The sequence below is a fragment of the Physeter macrocephalus genome, chromosome 17 (genome assembly GCF_002837175.3).
Source record: "Physeter macrocephalus isolate SW-GA chromosome 17, ASM283717v5, whole genome shotgun sequence".
In the NCBI taxonomy this organism is placed as follows: Eukaryota; Metazoa; Chordata; class Mammalia; order Artiodactyla; family Physeteridae; genus Physeter; species Physeter macrocephalus.
The window spans coordinates 41761721-41773999 of NC_041230.1; the positions used below are offsets into that span (position 1 = coordinate 41761721).

The window sequence follows — 12279 nt, forward strand, 5'->3', positions numbered from 1 at the left end:
TCATGTAGCACAATGTTCACTGTAGCTCTATTTACAATAGACAGGACCTGGAAGCAACCTAAGTGTTCATTGACTGATGAATGGATAAAGAAGATGTGGCACATATATACAATGGAATATTACTCAGCCATAAAAAGAAATGAAACTGAGTTATTTGTAGTGAGGTGGATGGACCTGGAGTCTGTCATACAGAGTGAAGTAAGTCAGAAGGAGAAAAACAAATACCGTATGCTACATATATATATGGAATCTAAGAAAAAAAATGTCATGAAGAGCCTAGGGGTAGGATGGGAATAAAACACTGACCTACAGAGCATGGCCTTAAGGATATGGGGAGGGGGAAGGGTAAGCTGTGACGAAGTGAGAGAGTGTCATAGACATATATACACTACCAAACGCAGGGTGAATAGCTAGTGGGAAGCAGCCGCATGGCACAGGGAGATCAGCTGGGTGGTTTGTGACCACCTAGAGGGGTGGGATAGGGAGGGTGGGAGGGAGGGAGACGCAAGAGGGAAGAGATATGGGAACATATGTATATGTATAACTGATTCACTTTGTTGTAAATCAGAAACTAGCACACCATTGTAAAGCAATTATACTCCAATAAAGACGTTAAAAAAAAAAGAAAAGAAAAAAAAGAAAATAGGGCTATAGTCTTATATCTACCTCTTGACAATACCACAGTATAGACTGCAAAGAACATTTTTAAGAGCTGATCAATTTTGAAAGTCTTTAATGTGTATTGATTTAGAGTACATATATTTAATTACTATGTAGTGAAAACAATTTTCTCTTATGTTGAAAACAGTATAAAAATCTCATAACTTTGTGTACATAATTCTGGAGAAGTCAAAAAAAACCTAAAGAACCATATGCATTAATTATTTTTACTGTGTTCCTTCAGTATGAAGTAAAGAGAAATTGTTTTATTCTTTTCGCATTGCTAAGCATTTCTGACCTCGTGAAGCTCTTTTTTAAAAGATTTTATATTTCAGACCTAATTTTTTTTTAAATTTACTTTTGGCTGCATTGGGTCTTCGTTGCTGTGCGCGGGCTTTCTCTAGTTCCGGCGAGCGGGGGCTACTCTTCGTTGCGGTGCGCGGGCTTCTCATTGCGGTGGCTTCTCTTGTTGCGGAGCATGGGCTCTAGGCGCGCGGGGTTCAGTAGTTGTGGCACGTGGGGTCAGTAGTTGTGGTTCAAGGGCTCTAGGGCGCAGCCTCAGTAGTTGTGGCGCACGGGCTTTGTTGCTCCGCAGCATGTGGGATCTTCCCGGACCAGGGCACCAACCCATGTCCCCTGCATTGGCAGGCGGATTCTTAACCACTCTGCCACCAGGGAAGCCCTCAGACATAATTTGACTCTGATTTTCCTTGCTGAAATTTTTGTCTGAACCACCTTGTGTATTGCTCAGCTTCAAGTCCTCTGCTTAAAAATAAAACAAAGAAAACTTTATTATGAAAAATTTAAACATATACAAAATTAGAGCAAATAATATAATGAACTTTCATGTACCCATCTCTCAGTTTCAAGTTATCAATATTGTGCTGCTTTTATTTCATCTCCCTATCTCTTCCTCTTTTTTTGAGAGAGAGAAGGAATTTAAAGTAAATCTCAAACATTATGCCTATAATTTCATCTGTAAATACTTCAGTATATATGTGTAACACATACCCTTTACTTTCATAATATAAAACAATGTCATTATGGTTCTGAGGAAGTCGATTTTGAAGCTCTTAACCGAGCCTTGAAATGCTGATGAAACCACCTAATTCCTTAGTCCTGGATTGACTATTTGTTTGGGAATCAGGGCTCCTGGGCACAAATTTTAATATGGCCACCTGTGTGTGGGTCTGTAGTTTTCTCATGTACAATCTCTTCCATCTCTTAAACTTTATGGTTCTCTGTCTGCCTCTCCTTGGGATAAGGCACCTCACCCTGGCACCTGGTCAAGTCCTAGATCATCCTCTGGCATGTGTGAATAGCTTGGCGGAGGAGTTTGGTGTTCCCTGAACTGGGTACCAGGAACTGGCTGCCCCAGTTACTGTGGATGTCCCAACACTTCTTGGACTTCCCAGGCTAATTTTAAAGCAACTTGTAGGACTGACTGATTTTAAAAGAACAAGGATGGGGCTATGCACTTAAAGGAAAAGTAAACCATTTTACCGTGAATCCTTCCAGGGAAATGACGGTGCCCATACTAAGGAAATAAAATAACTTGTGTAGGAAACAATGAGTCAGAAGCCCTGCTCTGTTTCTGGATGGTGCATCCTTCTCTGGTGGCCTCAGGTGTTTTTTTTTCTTCCAGTTTATTGAGATATAATTTACACACAGCACTGTATAAGAATAAGGTATACGGCATAATGAGTTGACTTACATACACCATGAAGTGATTATCACAAGTTTAGTGAACACCCATCATCTCAAATAGGTACAAACTTAAATTTTTTTCTTGTGATGAGAACTCTTAGGATTTATTCTCTTAGCAACTTTCATTATCATGTTGTACATCACATCCCTAGTACTTATTTATCTTATAACTGGAAGTTTGTACCTTTCGACTGCCTTCATTCCCCCCTCCCCTAAGTCCCCCTCCTCAGTTTTGTCTTTCTAAACAGGAAACTGGCACCATTTCCTCAAGTTGGGGTTTGAGATGGTTGCAGTCTCATATCTGGTAAGATTTTTCACTCCAAAGGTGCCAGCATAGTATAGACCCATTTACACACGAAGTACATCTACTCTAGAAAAAACAAAATATTGTGACATAGGGACTTCCCTGGTGGCGCAGTGGTTAAGAATCCGCCTGCCAATACAGGGGACACGGGTTCGAGCCCTGGTCCGGGAAGATCGCACATGCCGTGGAGCAACTAAGCCCGTGAGCCACAACTACTGAGCCTGCACTCTAGAGCCCGTAAGCCACAACTACTGAGCCGGCGTGCCAAAACTACTGAAGCCCGCGCGCCTAGAGTCCATGCTCCGCAACAAGAGAAGCCACCGCAATAGAGTACCCCCTGCTCACCACAACTAGAGAAAGCCCGTGTGCAACAATGAAGATCCAACACAGCCAAAAGTCTAATTAATTAATTTAATTAATTTTAAAAATATTGTGACATAAAACATCTCAGGTGGCACTTTGGGTTGCCTGTTTGTTTTTTTTTTTTTTAAATACAGCAGGTTCTTATTAGTTATGGGTTTCCTCTTTTTAAAAAGTCTTTAAAAAGCTAAGAGGAAGCTTGTCAGAGCCTCGTATCCTCTGGGCTTTGGTCTTTACTTTGAAGGAACATATAGCAGATTTCTAATGCTCTTGGTAGGAGGTCAAAGAGTATATGGAGTTAGCTATTGGAATATTAATTTTTACATCATTTCTGGGTTTTGTTATAACTGTAGGATTGATTCCTAAAACCTTTTCTCAGGCCAGGATAAATTGTGCTTAGGGGCCACCTTTAAAAGAATTGTAAAAATGCTTTTTGTGAAAACATTACATAGACAACAGAGGGACTAATTTTACTTTGTCTCTCAGGCTTATTTATAGATTCAGGTGACTCAGAGGATAGCAAAACAGGCCAGTGGAACTGCCTCTTTGACTCACGTCAGTGTATTTCCTCCAGGGTTGCATCCCCTCTTTCCTTTCCTTTCTAGGCTGAGGGCTCTGGCACGTGGAGAAGCAGGAAGAGTACCTTGTGAAAGACGCTGACCACGTTTCTGTAGTGAGAGCTTTCCCCATGCTCTGCAAAGGTCATATGGCTTCAGCTGTTGATACCGAGTCACTTAAGAATCCTGCTGCATCTAGGCCCAAGAGAACAGGTCCCCTTCTAGTACCACAGATTCCAACTGACATGCCATGTCTTCCAAAACCATCTTTCACTGCTCTGGCGCCCAGTGACCTCTCATATTTCTGATTTTGGGGAACTAGGACTTATCTGCTGAGTAATAATATCACTGATATTTTTCTGGATTAAAAAATATCTAGTTTTCCTCAACGAGATTATAATTATCAGCAGGGTAGGGACTGTCTCTTTTGCATTGTCTATTACATATTCTGTGCACCCAGGGCAGTGTGGTGTAGTGGAAAGACTCAGGCAGCACATTCACTGAATGATTACTGTATGGACTAAAAGATACATCCAAAGTTGGACGATCTAGATTTGAATCTGATCTCTGCTGTTTGAAGCTGTGACAAATCATTTAATTTCCCTGAACTTCTGTTTCCTTGTACCTAAAATAGGGATGATAATATTTATCCTAAAGAGAGCTAATACCTACTGAGCCCTTACTTAGTGCCACCTGCTGTTTCTAAATACTTTAAATGTATCATCTCATTTAATGATCATATCAGCCTTAAGATGCTGATGCTACTTTTTTTTTGGCCATGCCACGTGGCATGTGGGACCTTAGTTCCCCAACCAGGGATCAACCCCATGCCCTCTGCAGTGGAAATGTGGAGTTGTAACCACTGGACTGTCAGGGAAGTCCCAAGATGCTGGTGCTACTATTAACTCCATTTTACAGGTGGGTACACTGAGGTTCAGAAATGCTCAGAGATGTTAGGCAACTTGCTGAAGGCCACACAATAAAGAGAGGAAGAGCAAGTTTAAATCCAGGCAGTCTAGCACCAGAAAACAACACTTTTAACTACTATGCTATAGTGCCTGCATGGTTTACAAGCTCATGGTGGGTGAGGAGCAAATGAATCAATATATATGAAAATATTTTTGTAAATTGTAAGACAGAACACACTACTGCACCAGTAGTAGGCAATCAGTAAGTGCTTTGGTTGAATTGTGAGGTGGAACAAAAAGTGTTTATATTTATATTCTCATGATGCCTGATACTTTTCAAAGTGCTTTCACACATTTGATCCCTCTGGATAATAAGCCACTTAGAATCCATTTTGGAACAAAGCAAGTCATAAATAAATATTGGACAGCTGAGGAAACAGGTTCAGAGATATTAAACACTTTGCTCAGGGCACAAAGTCAGTTAAACCCAGCCAGGACTGACATCTGAGTGGTCTGACTCCTAGAGATGCCTCTTCAGTTTTGTTTTTGGTTTTTGTTGTTATTATTTGTTAAATTGAAGCATACTAGTTATCAATAATAAACAAAACCATAAAAACAATGATCTTTTTTCCCCAGCCACTATCTATTGCCAGAAGTTTGTTGAATCCTTTCTGGCTGTTGCTGTTTTCAAAACAAAAATCTGGGACTTCCCTGGTGATGCAGTGGTTAAGAATCGCCTGCCAATGCAGGGGACACGGGTTCAAACCCTGGTCTGGGAAGATCCCACATGCCGCGGAGCAACTAAGCCCATACACCACAACTACTGAGCCTGTGCTCTAGAGCCCACGAGCCACAACTACCGAGCCTGTGTGCCACAACTACTGGGCCCGTGCGCCTGGACCCCGTGCTCCACAACCGGAGAAGCCACCACAATGAGAGGCCCGCGAACCGCAACAAGGAGTGGCCCCCACTCGCCGCAACTAGGGAAAGCCCACATGCAGCAACAAGACCCAAAACAGCCAAAAATAAAGTAAAATAAATTAAAAGAAATAAAAACAAAAATCTCCTTTAGTATTTGGATCCATAAAACTACATTATCTTATAAGGACTTTTTCCCCCCCAAAATGTGAAAGTCTTTTTTTCCAAATAAAAATACAGTATACTTTTTGCAAAAAACAAAACGTAATAAAGAAAATAAAAGTCCTCTATAATCCCACCATCCAAAGATAATCATTTTTACATTTTAGTTTTATCCTTCAACATTTTTTTCTGTGTATATATACACTTTTTACAGGCTCATTTTATAATACTATTTTTTTAAAATTTATTTTATTTACTTATTGCTGCGTTGGGTCTTTGTTGCTGCGCATGGGCTTTCTCTAGTTGTGGCGAGCGCGAGGGACTCCTCATTGCGGTGCGCGGGCTTCTCATTGCGGTGGCTTCTCTTGTTGTGGAGCACGGGCTTTAGGCGTGTGGGCTTCAGTAGTTGTGGCTCCCGGGCTCTAGAGCGCAGGCTCAGTAGTTGTGGCGCACGGGCTTAGTTGCTCGGCAGCACGTGGGATCTTCCCGGACCAGGGCTTGAACCCGTGTCCCCTGCATTGGCCAGCGGATTCTTAACCACTGTGCCACCAGGGAAGCCCTATGATACTATTTTGTAATACGTTTTTAAAAATCTGCCATACCCTGCTAATAAAGATAGAGGTATAGTTTCATTTTTATTGGCAGCATAGTATTCTACTTTATTGATGTGCTGTAATTTATTTATCTGAAATTTGAGGTTATGTTTTAGTAGATGGGCAGTAAGTTTTCCCAAACTTTAATAACTAGCCACAGAAACCAAAGATCCCAGGATAATGATGATTATGCTATATATTGGGTCAATTGCTTTTAATTTTCAGTTGCATTACGAGAGGAGCTTGGTAATTATAAAGATAAATATAAGTAAAAAAATACATGAAGAGGGTTTACATTTTATAATGTCTGTCATTTTCTCTTTAATGTTCTGCCACTTGGCATGGTAGAATCCAAGCTCCTTCCTGTTTCTTAAGAAGATAGTTTAACTTTTCTTTTGTGGTTTGCAATGGTAAACACTTAAATTCGACGTCTAAGCAAATTTTTGTGACTTGCAAACAGAATGCTGTAGGTAACTGCTTTGGAACCTGCAAACTCCTTACTTTTACGGGAGCCCCATACTGTCCTTTAGCATGTATAGCTATACCTCAGTGAAATCTGCGTTATGGCATTATTACGGTGTTCTAGTTTTACACTTTACTTGCCCTGTGATCAAGAGCTGCACTATACAGTAGCGCATGGAGGGGATATGAGGTGACTGAATTCCATAAGCATTCTGCTCCCCAAATCATTTGCTCTCAGTTGATACCACTCTGAGTGTGGGGGAGGGTGAGTGGTTACCTACAATTTTCTAACTCCTAAGGTGGTACCACATAGACGAACCCCAGTGGCGGAGGGGAGAGGGAGGATCGTTTAGCAAGTTACAGCTTCTCTGAGCCTCAGTCTCCTTATTTGTAAACGAAGTTACTCATGCTTGTCTAGTCTGACTCAGGAGGTTGTCGCGAGGGTCAAATTAGATTACATATACGAAGATGCTTTTATAAACAATGTGATATCAATATTTAATAATGAAAAATGATAATTAATATTATTACGCCCTTGGCTTCCTTTCTTTACGGCCACTTGGCATGCCCCAGTAGTTCAAGATTGAAATTGTACCCGCGGGCCTACTCAATTCAATTTTTGTAAACTGTTTTGAAATCCCCTGCATGAAACCGGCAATGTAAAAAAGTACAACCTCCTGCCGATGACAGGTCCTAAACTCAAGATTTGTGGTTAGTTCAGTTCTCTTTGTCATCTAGCTAGGTGCTCTGCTTTATTCACTTTCAGGGATACTTTATTGCCATTTCATCTGAAGGAACGTTAGGTCACCTTTCCTTTAAACGGGCCAAGATATCTTGGCTGTCTTTACATAAACATGGAAAATATTCGTGTCAGGTGTTAGTGATTATTTATCAAGCCAGGGCCTGTATGGTTGGACTGTTTTTGTTTCAGGTCATTAGTGCATGGAATCACAGTCAGAAAGCCCATTCTGGAGTGGTTTTAGCTATCACTAGTCACAATCCTCTCTTTTTACATTTGAGGAAATTGAAGCCCAGAGAGTTTAAATATCTTTTTCAATGCACAGGTTGAAAGGTGAAACTGGGCTTGGAATCTATTCTTCTGTGTCATCCTCTCTTTTCACTTTTATAAAATACATTGCAAAGATGCCATAAAAACCTCAGAATCCAAGACCACTTGGAGCATGTTCCTGAAGTTAACCTAAAGAGAAAGCTAAGGTCTCAAACGTGATAGGTGAGAATTTGCGGTTCTGGTGGATTAGGACCGGCACAGCCTGGTTCAGTGTTCTCCGCCCCCACCTGCCTCGCCTCCTCAATTCCCTCGCTACCTTGCGAGCCCCACCCTCTTCAGGTGGCCCCGCCACTTCCTGGTAGCCCCCTCAAAGCGGAACCAATGTCCGTGGGCTCTGCGGTCGACCGGATCTTTCTCGCTCAGACTCTTCGCAGCGGTGACTCGGCAGCAGCGTCTCGCGTCATCAGTGACAGCCCCGAACCTTGCTACGCTTTGCGTCGCTCTGCCAGGAGCAGTCACCTCCTCCTTGGCAAATAGTCCTCGGCGGGGTCCGAGTTCTTGGATAATAGGAGAGGGGAGTCTTGAGAAGTTGCGGTCAGGGGACGCGGGATCGACAAGAAGAGGGGGATAGGGACCGAAGTTTCTGCGATAGCGTGCAAAGTTAGTTAAAAACTCCTTCCGACCTAAGGATCCCTCCGCCTGCAGTAGCGGTGGTGAGGCCGAGGGAGCCGCCATTTTGGATGTTCGGTTCCTGCTACCCCTGCTGCCACTGCTGCCGCCGCCCCCGGAGCTGCAGGTTTCGTTCGAGGTTTCGGGCCGGTGAGTGTCACTCGCGGCGCTAAGAGCATATTGCCTTTTTTTACCCCGCGCCTGCCGGGAGCGCTCGGCCAGAAGCTTCCTGTCAATCCCAGGTGTCCGGTCCCAGACCGTGGGGGGTGAAGAGAGGACAGAAGCTGGGACAGGGGGGGCCCGGAGCTCAGGGGTTGTTAGGACTTCTTGAGCGCCGACCCCGAGGCGTCGGACTGGGAGGGTCCGCGCGCGGCTGCGTTCCTTGCTGTGGCGTTGCCCGGCCGGTGCGGGCCTCCTTGGACCCATTGATTTTCTCAGGCTGCGCTCCTCCTTTTGGGGCTTATTCAGAGAGCTTGGGGTTTGCGGGGCGGGTCTCACCCCCGCATGTCTTCTCTGTGCCACGTATCAGCGTTCTTGTATCTTGTACCTGGGTCAGGTCTTTCGTGGAACTCTCTTCACTTCCAAATGCTTAGTTAAACGTCGTCTGCACCTGCATTGCCGTTCTCTTCAAACTGGACATTGGCCTCGCTTCTCTCTAGCCTTCCGACCAACTTCTTTCCCAATTTTTTGGGCTTTTTTTGGTTTTTTTTTTCCTCCCCTATTTTCTTAAACGCACTTGCGAATACACTGCTTACCCTTCTCTCAAACTCCTGATCCTGCAGTCGTCGATAACTAATAATTCTCCCGATCTTCTTGACCGCTTGACAGAGTCGGGACGTTGGTTGTGTTTCCTTGTTAGGTGTAGGAGATTCGTCGAACCACTCGCTCAGAGTGTACTTCAACAGTAAATGTTTATAAAGCTCATTAAAGGGCTTTTGGGGGGAAGGTGGTAGGGAGAGGCTGTCAGATGTTTTCTCATTTGTGGATTCCCTTCCTTTGCTGAACACTTAGCTTTTGGGTACTTTTTGACACTTAGTATTTTTCTTGATGTATATCCCTGCCCATGGAAATCTGCCTGTGAAACAGAATTTTTTTTTTTTTAAAGAATCTTAATCTGACATTGGTAGAAAGGAAAGTAACTTTTTTGGCTACTGTAGGGATTAGTTAACAGAAGAGAGGAGTGAATGAAAATTTCTTAGTGATTTTAACTTTCAAGTGGTTTGTACGGTAGTGTTCTTCGTTGACTAACTCTAAAAAGATGCTTGGATTGACTTCGAGTATCGGATTTTTCCGGGGATAGTTGGATTTTAAATACTCACTTTTACTGTTCTCCATAGTGCTTGTCAGACTGTATACCCCTTAACTTCTGTTTTAAAAATATAGACTCGCCAGGTACCCATAATTTCACCACTTTTATTCTACTCTGAACGTATGTTTTGCAGTATAGCATGCTTGAATAAAAAGCATTTCACGGCAATTCACTGATTATTTCTTACATTTCAAGTTAGGTGTGATTGAGTCCTCTATTTCACCTCAGCCTGCGTTTTAACATCTGCAAAAGAGAAATAACTTATTTGAGATTGTAGCCTAGTGACTGCTGAAGCTTAAATTTATAACTTGAACTGGATCAAATCATTTAATACTTCTAATCTATGTATAAGTGCGTTGTTCTTATCAGGTAGATAAATTCCTGTACTAGTCCTATGATGTCTTAGTAGAAGAGTGAATGTTTTCATTGTACATAGTGTTCTTGTTATTTGTTTTAAGGAGACTTTTCAAAAATATATTTACTATTTGTGTATTTACTCTGAAGCTATGGAGTTTTCTCTTTTGGTTTAAAGAAATGTCAAACAGAACATATATGGAATTCTCACTCATTTACTGAGTATCCCCTTGTAGTTGTTACTGAAATGTTCCATTTCTGAGGTACACTTTTATATATTTTTTAAATTTTATTTATTTTTAAAATAAATAAATAAATTTATTTATTTATCTTTGGCTGCATTGAGTCTTCGTTGCTGCGCACGGGCTTTCTCTAGTTGCAGTGAGCAGGGGCTACTCTTGGTTGCGGTGTGCGTGCTTCTCATTGGGGTGGCTTGTCTTTGTTAAGGAGCACGGGCTCTAGGTGTGTGGGCTTCAGTAGTTGTGCACACGGGCCCAGTAGTTGTGGCTCGCGGGCTCTAGAGGGCAGGCTCAGTAGTTGTGACACATGGGCTTAGTTGCTCCACGGCATGTGGGGTTTTCCCAGACCAGGGCTCGAACTGTGTCCCCTGCGTTGGCAGGCGGATTCTTAACCACTGCGCCACCAGGGAAGTCTCTGAGATACACTTTTTTCTTTTTTTAAACATTTATTTTTAAATTTTTATTTATTTAATTTATCCTTGTTGCACCAGGTCTTAGTTGCAGCATGTGTACTCCTTAGTTGCAGCATGCAGGATCTGGTTCCCAGACCAGGGATCAAACCCAAGTCCCTTGCGTTGGAGGGTGAATGAGATACACTTTTAAAACAAGGTATTGGAAGAGCTGTCAGATAGGTGTTATTTACTCAGTTCATTTCATGGTATTATGTACTGGTATTTAAATGTCATTCATTCTTAGGTAGTTTGCATTCAATTGGAGAAAGCATCCTTTGCCTTGCAAATGATAAGTAAAGTGTTTATTTTAGTGCACATTAAAAAAAATATTATTATTTATTTATTTATTTTTGGCTGCGTTGGGTCCTTGTTGCTGTGTGCGGGCTTTCGCTAGTTGTGGTGAGCAGGGGCTACTCTTCGTTGCGGTGCGCGGGCTTCTCATTGTGGTGGCTTCTCTTGTTGCTGAGCGTGGGCTTCAGGCGCCCGGGCTTCAGGAGTTGTGGCCCGCGGGCTCTTGAGTGCAGGCTCAGGTGCTTAGCTGCTTAGTGCAGGCTTAGTTGCTCTGCAGCATATGGGATCTTCCCGGACCAGGGCTCAAACCCGTGTACCCTGCATTGGCCGGCGGATTCTTAACCACTGCGCCATCAGGGAAGCCCCAATTTTAGTGCACCTTTGATTGATCAGCACATACTTGAATGTCTGCTTTGTCTAAGGGGTTGTTGGGATTATACTTGAAATAAACATTGTTTAGGAAACCTCAGTTTACTTTCTTTTGGAGCAGTTGCTTGTTCTTTGATCTGTTTCACTGACAGCAGTTCTAGACTTGAAGATGAATTTTAGAGTGAGAGTATAAAATACAAAAATTGTCAGCAATGCCTTGGTGATATTTCATCTCACTGTTTTTAAAGTAGTCTTGAAATCAGTCGTGTACAAAAACAAAAACTCAAGTTCTTATGTGATTTGTAACAACTCTATGCAAATTGAAAAAGTTGAATGAGTATTTTCCAAAAGATTATTTTTTAATTAAAAAAATTGAATTGGGAAAATACATACCAAAACAGATTTTCAAAATGCTTAATCCCCTTATTTGCATTTGCTGAGGATTTAAAAATTTTGTGTATACAGCAGGATTTGATATCAGAACTTTAAAACTATTATTTAGATTTAGCTTCAGAAAATCTAAAACTACTACCTTTCTTCAAACTGCAGCAACTTGTTTATCTGTTTTAGGTGCTTGTCATTCAGTCTTCCTTTATGAATCGTTCTCAGTTGATTTTGGCGTTCTTTCATCCCTTTGTTACTTATATTCAGTTTCTTTCATGCAGGATGGTATTAAAGTAGCAAGCAGTTTTAAAATTAAGGGAACATATAGATTTATCTAAGTTCTTATGTTTCTTGGCTTATAGGTTTTGAAAATCATCTTTGTTAAAAAGTATTAGGATTTTTCCATTTGCTTTTTTTTTTTGCGGTACGCGGGCCTCTCACTGTTGTGGCTTCTCCCCCCGTTGCGGAGCACAGGCTCCGGATGCACAGGCTCAGCGGCCATGGCTCACGAGCCCAGCCGCTCCGCGGCATGTGGGATCTTCCCAGACCGGGGCACGAACCCATGTCCCCTG

General features: G+C 42.3%; 1 protein-coding gene across 1 annotated transcript in view; it reads left to right on the top strand.

Moving 5' to 3' along the window:
- Positions 1–8130: 8130 nt before the first annotated feature.
- AP1G1 (adaptor related protein complex 1 subunit gamma 1) overlaps positions 8131–12279 on the top strand; it is an 82269-nt gene continuing 78120 nt past the window's right edge. Inside the window, exon 1 of the mRNA XM_007115820.2 lies at positions 8131–8459. The gene's annotated coding sequence lies outside the window, so the exon portion shown is untranslated. The remainder of the gene's footprint in view (positions 8460–12279) is intronic.